Source organism: Silene latifolia, chromosome Y (assembly GCF_048544455.1).
Source record: "Silene latifolia isolate original U9 population chromosome Y, ASM4854445v1, whole genome shotgun sequence".
NCBI lineage: Eukaryota > Viridiplantae > Streptophyta > Magnoliopsida > Caryophyllales > Caryophyllaceae > Silene > Silene latifolia.
Window position 1 is genome coordinate 362,443,063 of NC_133538.1, and position 8,161 is coordinate 362,451,223.

At 34.6% G+C, this 8,161-nt stretch overlaps 1 long non-coding RNA gene across 1 annotated transcript; it reads left to right on the forward strand.

The window, feature by feature from the left end:
• The first annotated feature begins 5,258 nt into the window (after positions 1–5,258).
• Positions 5,259–7,648, forward strand: LOC141633867 (uncharacterized). The gene is made up of 3 exons (XR_012538618.1): positions 5,259–5,938; positions 6,200–6,306; positions 7,285–7,648. It is a non-coding gene; the product is annotated as an uncharacterized LOC141633867 (long non-coding RNA).
• The last annotated feature ends 513 nt before the right edge of the window (positions 7,649–8,161 follow it).

Below are 8,161 nucleotides of genomic sequence, written 5' to 3' on the forward strand. Positions count from 1 at the left end.
ATTGATAAACATAAAAACGCAAAGCCTGACATTAAAAAAATCGCATTTCTGTTTTGTTCTTCATTCCCCTTATCACTCTTGCCTTCGTCCTCTACACTGTTACTCCGGTAAAAGTTCGATTTCGTCTTCTCCCTCTTGCGTTTAGTTTTCTACAATCATGCATATTTCCACTTTATTCTTAAATTTTGAAGAAATAATCACAAAAGCATCAAATTATTGAAGTAATTGAAGATCCCAATCAATTTTAGTCTACAATAATCAAACTCTTGAAATTTCTCAATCATATAAAGATATATAATTCGATCAGGAAGGGAAATAGGATGTTGTGAAGGATGGCCGGATTCACTTCCGAGTTCCGATAGCCATCACCCACGTGGTCAGATGTTGTGAACGGTGGAGGGGAGTCAGATATATACTCGGATGACGTGGGTAGAAGCAGGTGGTCGGGCGGATGGTTCTGGGTAAGTGGTGGCCGGCAGTGATTGATGGTGATGGTGATGATAGTTGTGGGATGGTGAATTGGTGAAGGTGTTCATTGGTGATCGTTGGTGTTTATGGAGGTGGTGATGCACCTCATCACTCTTCTCCTTCTCACTTTCACCTTCACCAAATTCGAAGTGACACCGCCGTGTTGGCAATCAAGACCGCCCTTTTATTCCTGATGCATTGAATTTTGGAGGTAATCATTTACAAGTTCGCCTTTACTAACCTCAAATCGGGAATGTTAAACTCCCTGTCAGATCAACAGAAAGTGGAATTAATTCAATTCCATGTACTTCCCAACTACATATCTCCCGGTCAATTTCAAACCAAAGAACCCTTTGAGGACTCAAGCCGGAAACAACACAATGGCCGATTTAAAGCTAAATGTGACCAGTTCAGGAAACCAAGTTAATGTAACAACAGGAGTTGTGAATACAACATTGTCTAGTTCCATTTACAAAGGATGGGCAATTAGTCGTGTACCAGTGTGGATCAAGTGCTTCTTCCTTTGGCTTTCTTTCAGACACCTGCACCTGCACCTGCTCCCACGACAGCTAAGCCGAAAAAGGGAGCCAAGTCGAAGGACAGTTCAGATGATGGGACTGACACCACGAATGACTCTTCTGGTGCCAGTCAATTGATGCAGCTGGCTTTCAACAAGTTTGCGGTTGGAGTTGTGCTTGCTGCCAGTATCTGTTTCGCTCTATGATCGTGTCATATTCCTTTTTATTGTGATATAATATTCTTTGAGAATTGTAATTGGTTGTTATTTGTAAATTTTGATATAAGGGGGGTTATTTGTATATTTTGAATCTATATTAGGGGCTATATATTTACGACGGAATAGTTCTTTTATTTGATCATTCTTTCTCAATCTAATATATCGTTCTCAGCCATTTGTTTTCTAAAGTGTGATTGCGTCTTAGAGGACTCTATTTGTTACAATAAAGTGTACATGTGTTACTGTGTGAGGTGTTTGCCTTAGATGCTTTGTGCCGTTGTTACTATGATTTGGAATTGCTCTTTTTTATCGTCTTTTGATCACTAACTAAGTTGCTGAGCATGAGTAATAATGTCAAAGTTGTGCATAATTCTATAAATTAAATGTCCTCTTGTTTCACTACTTTTTCCTACAATAGGCACTAGCCTTTAAAATGTGAAATGATGTTTTTTTTATGTTGGGTGTAGGGAGGGAGTATCACAGCGCGGTATTCTACTTCTTGACAGATGAGCCCATCCAACCAGGTTCATTGTTAGACCGTTTCATAAATGGAGCCAATCCAACCAGGTTCATTGGTACACCGGAATAACATCACAATAACACCAAAATAACAATACCACCACAATACCAGCACAATAACACATGGTAAAAAAAGAGAGTAAAAAATCAAATTAGTAAAAAAAAAATCAAAGTGGCACCGGAATAACATCACAATAACACCAGAATAACAATACCACCAGAATAACAGCACAATAACACCTGGTAAAAAAAAAAAGAGTAAAAAAATCAAATTAGTAAAAAAAAATCAAAGTGACAACGGAATAACATCACAATAACAGCAGAATAACAATACCACCAGAATAACAGCACAATAAGATGCGGTAAAAAAAAAAGAGAAAAAAATCAAAGTAGTAAAAAAATCAAAGTGACACCGGAATAACATCACAATAACAGCAGAATAACAGTAGAATAACAGCACAATAACACGTGGTAAAAAAAGGAAAAAAAATCAAAGTCGTAAAAAAAATCAAAGTAACAGCGGAATAACATCGCAATAACAGTGGAATAACAATAACAACACAATAACATATGGTAAAAAAAAAAGAGAAAAAAAATCAAAGTCGTAAAAAAAATCAAAGTAACAGCAGAATAACATCACAATAACAGCGGAATAACAATAACAGCACAATAACATATGGTAAAAAAAAAGAGAAAAAAAATAAAAGTCGTAAAAAAAATCAAAGTAACAGCAGAATAACATCACAATAACAGTGGAATAACTATAACAGCACAATAACATGTGGTAAAAAAAAAAGAGAGAAAAAAATCAAAGTCGTAAAAAAAATCCAGGTAAAAAAAAGCACAATAATAACATAATAACACGAGGTAAAAAAAATATGAGTAAAAAAAATTTCAAGTAAAAAAAAATCCGGTACAAAAAGAAAAGGAAAAAAAGGTAACATAATGAGTAATTTGAAGAAAAACATAAGAGAAAACAAAAATCAAAGTGGTAAAAAAAAAGCATAATAATACGAAGTAAAAAAAAGAGAAAAAAAATTAAAGTAAAAAAAAAAAAGTAACATTAGAAAAAAGAGAAAATAAATAAATGACAATGGTTTTATATGACATGTAAGATTTGATCTTGGCACTCATCTCTAATATAATCTAGTGGTTGAGATTCCCCCAACTCACCATAAGAACCAAAATCACCAAATCCAATCTCTCTCTCTCTCTCTCTCTCTCTCTCTCTCTCTCTCTCTCTCTATATATATATATATATATATATATATATATATATATATATATATATATATGATATTGTTAATAGCATAGTGTGATATTATTAGCACAATAACTTGATATTGTTTACCATATCATTTGATATTTTTTTTGAAAGAACCAAATCATTTGATATTATTAACACAATAAGGGTGATATTGTTTTATGATATTGTTTACCACATCTTGTGATAATGTTAAGCCACTAGCGTGATATTGTTTACCACATCTTGTGATATTGTTAAACTAATAGTGTGATATTGTTCTCAAAGTCATTTGATATTGTGTCATGAAAGGTGATATTGTTTATAATTAAGTGTGATATTGTTTATAATTAAGTGTGATATTGTTTACTAAAACTTGTGATATTGTTAAAACAAACGTGTGATATTGTTTCCCAAAAAAATGAAATACTTTAGAAACCATATATTTTCTATTTAATAACATAAAAAAAGAGGCAAATCCTGATACAACTATAATATTGTTACCATTATTTTACATTCCAACTCAAAAATGGAAAAAAAAATACAAATTTATAATCTCTTGAAACGATATCTAAGAATAAAGAATTTGTCTTTATAAGAGGAATGAATAAAAAAAATATGATTTGTTTAGTTGATCATGCACTATAGACTTCGCCAGCATGCACACATACTCTTAAGTAACCTCCAAAAGCGAAGAAATCTGCAAAAAAAAGGAAAACAAAGTACAAAATATCATCTTAGTATCAACTTTCAGACAAAAGAAATACACCAAATATAAAAAATACACCATATTACAGCATTTACATCAACATTTCACATTATTTTACAACAAATCAGTGACATTTTACAGCGAAAGTACTACACTATAGCATTTTAGTGCCTTGATGACATTTTACAACTTAATTATCTAGTCAACCTGCCAAAATGTATGAAAATAGAGTACCACTAATCTTCACATTCAATATCACATCATACAAACAACAATATCACACGTTTTCCGTTATCATAGCCAACATGTAATTCGACATTACTCATTTTACTGAACACAAACGATTACTTCAATTCTATCATATGAAACTGTAATTTTGCACAATTAAACAATGTTAAACCCTAATTTTCGCGATTAAAACAATATGAAACCCTAACTTTCACAATTTAACAATGTTGAACCCTAATTTTCACAATCGATCAATATTAAACCCTAATTTTAGCGATTAAAACAAAAAAGACATCTTATAAAAAACTACAACTTCAATTGATGATAGTAATTGATTCAATGTGTCGATATTATGATCGAAAAACGTTTAAAATCATTTATAAGTAAGATATTTAGAAATTTACAGCAAGAACATGAAAGTACACTAAATAACTTGATGATTAGTTCAATTTTTTTTATTTAATCCTATTAAATTCATGTAATTCAACATACATACAATAATTTCGAACAAAATTAACATGTAAAATCAATTAAACACTACATAAGTTGAAATAAAATCGCAGAAATCAAAGAAAACGAGAAACAAATGTACCTCAACGATTTTTGCGCGAATTCTTGTGAGAGTATTCAATCTAGTGAATGAATAAATCTAGGATGTTGAAATACAATTGAAATTGTGTTTGACTTTTCAGGTTTTCGCAGATTTTCATTGAGATTTTTGAGAGGATTGTGATATATTTTTGTTTGAAATGTTTTAGATTGATTTTGGATTTTTTAGAGAGAGAAACGATTGACTGATTTTGGGAGTTTTAGGTGGTTTTGTTTGTCAATTTTCCTCGCGATATTGTTTTGTATATGGTGTGATATTTCATTCGTTACTCAATCCTCAAATATTTAGGAGTTCTTACCGGATCCCGACTATATATATATATATATATATATATATATATATAAATATATGTATATATAGGGTCGGGGTCCCGTGCGAACTAAAGTACGGTACGAACTGTACGAACTACTCCAGATATAAAACACGCGCATCATTCCTTTCTATTCCAACACCAAACTCAACTCCTGACTTCGTTCTCTCTCATTCTTATTCGCCCCTACCACCATACCTGACTTCCCTCTGCCTCATGCAGTACCACCACCGCCGCTACCCGTCAAAGTTTCCAGACGACCGTCAGACGTTGTGCTATCTATCACCAAGCGTCTCATTTCACTACCCTCATTTTCATCTCTAACTTCCTTCTAATTAACATTCTCTTTACCGTGTTTCCTCTACGCAGTCCATCGCTTCACCTCCATTATTACACCTCCAGATTCAGTCCATTATCAGAAAAGGTAAACTTTTATTCCGACTTCTATTTCCTTTTTTTCATGAATAGTATCTAAAAAAAATTAGGTTTTACTAAACAATTGGAATTCGAAAAATTAGGGTTTAGTAATTGATTTGAGATCGTATTTTGTGAAACAATTTTGTGATTACCCAATTGCATCTGTGCTCTTTCATCTCTGAAACTATCTGATTTATTCAGCGACAATGCGTCGTAAAATTGTTACTGTCACTCGGGTGGTCTTGTCGGTGTATGGTGACGGCAATGTGGGCAGTAGGTGGCTGTGCGTGGTGGTGGTCGTGGGAGTAAGCAGAGGCGGTGGTGGACTAATCATGTGTGGTGATGGGTCATGGGTTCGATGGTGATGGTATGTGGTCTGTGGATACATAGATTAGTACTTCTAGATACACTTATTTATTACTCTGGATACATGTGTATATTACTCATGAAATAGCCATGTCCTATTCAGAAGGCATGACATCCGGATAGGTGATTGATGGATATCGTCTTTGTTGACCGGAATATTCAAATGGTGGTGGTTGCAAATTTGTGATTTAGCAGGTGGGTTGAATGTTGGTGTTGCTGGCTTGCTGCGATGGTCCAAGCCACTGCCTTTGACGCTGGCCTGCGCGATTAATTTTGTGTAGAACCCTAATTTTTCCTCCTATATGAAGATGACTGCACATGAAAAATTCGAGGTAAGGTTTTTCAATTGATTACAATATGATCATTATTACAGCATTGAATTCAATTTTTGTGTGCTGGTCAATCACCATCCTCCTTTACCGCCATTCTCACGCGCTCGTCCCACATGTCGTGTTGCTTGGAAAGGCATGTCATTTTTTTTATTTTTCTTTAGCATTTGGGATCTCGAAAACCCCTTCCATTTATGTTTCCCTTAATTGTAAATTTGGGTAATTTAATTTTTGATGTGTATATTTTGGGTTTTCACTTTTCAGTGTTATTTTTGTTTGATTCACCTCATTATTGGATATGGAATGGACTCTTATCATGCATCAAGATATCAAACTTGATCCGTTACTGATATTCATCGAAGTGAATTAAGGTGAGTTCAATGCTTAAATTTCACTTTTGTTTGTGTACTTTTAGAAGTTTGTTGTTATATTAGTCTATTGGGTTTATGTTGTGGATGTTCAACTTAGCATAAAGACAACTAATACTATATATACCAACCTGACTCTCTCTCTCTCTCTCTCTCTCTCTCTCTCTCTCTCTCTCTCTCTCAGGAACAAAAATTGTCAGTGGTAATAGTGCAATTGATCTCAATTGAAGGACGACCAATGAAACATTTGTTTTGTGTGTGTTTAGTAGCTAGAGAAGTCAACAATTCGATAAGAATGACGACCCATTTAGAACCCAATTTACCAAGATTGGCGGAAGCATTTGCATGATATATTAGGCTAAATTTGGAGTAGCCTGGTTTGAAAAAAAAATTCATGTTTCTTTTGATCACCACCTTTAGTGTATTGAGTTCGTTTGTTTCTTTTTATTAGAATGTAAGTCTTTATTATTAAAGCACAACCAATTCAAACTTCATCTAATACAACTTCAACTTATCATAATAAGACCAAATATCAAATAAAGCTTATGACAAATGAATATATTCTGGCACTTGCATTATCTGAACTTCCTGCACTTCAATATGCTATGAACTTCTCATTCTTCTGAGCCATCTTTCATCCCTGTCCTGCATTGGTTTATCTCAACCAATTTTTTGAGAGATAAAAAAATTCTTCCGGCGTACAGCTCATCGTCGTCGATTACTGCAACGTCTGATACCCTATTTCCGCCTCCATTCGCACATAGTGTGCGAATTTAATTCCAATTATTTGTGGTGGAGATTGTGCTTTAGATGCATTCGAAATTAGGGTTTCTGACGGAAAAGCGTCGGCGACTTGGATTTTGGAAAACGCGGGTGACGAATTCCGAGAGGGTGTCGGTGAAGGTTATGTCAGTGATTCAGGTTTGGGGTGTTGTATGGGATGGTCAGTGCGGTCTCTGAAGTTATCTTGGTGTTCGGCAGACGACACCATTGTCAGAAGCATTTGGGGAGTATGTCAGAGGTTCAGTGGGCAGTTACCATAGGTGAAGAGATGCTCCATGTGTATTTGGTAGTTCTATGTATTTGGATACATAAAATACGTCACCAGATACATGAAGGAAAACTATGAGATACACAAATATGACACCAAGGAAGCAAGTGGCACCTGCATCAGCTTAAAGACATTTCCTGTAGAGTGTGTTTTTTGTCTGAGTACATCAGCTAATAACTTCATTTTTGCATATCCTGAGTATTGGAACTAGCTTCTACTTTTGAATTTGAGACATTGTATTTGAATGAGAATCGTAGAACTATTTCGTTCCTATTTCCTTCAATTAACAAATGTAGTAGCTCAGTCCTTACTGCTCAGATTCTGGAAGATTGGTGTTAGTAAACTCAGTCCTTACTGCTCTATATAATTACTGGATCAATATCTTCCTTATTCCTAAAGGAGTGTTGAACAAGATTAATTCTATTTGTAGACACTATCTTTGGGATGGGAGTGTTGATTATATCAGGGTTCCTTCTGTGGGCTGGGATAAAGTGTGTTCTCCTAAGGAAGAAGGTGGACTAGGCATTAGGGATAGCCTGTCCGAATATTGCAAAGAATAGGGAAACTTGTTTGGTGGATATATACTTGTCCTGATAGATTGTGGGTCAAATGGGTTCACCAAGTGTACTTAAAAGGAGCTGATTGGAATGACTATATCCCCACCGGAGATGTTAGTCAAAATGGAAGGTCATTTGCAGAACAAAAACTAAACTTGCTCATGGATACACAAACCATCAGTGGACTCGGATCCTAAAGGATACTCAATCAAGAGCTGCTATGAACTGCTAAGAGAAAGATTTTAGACAA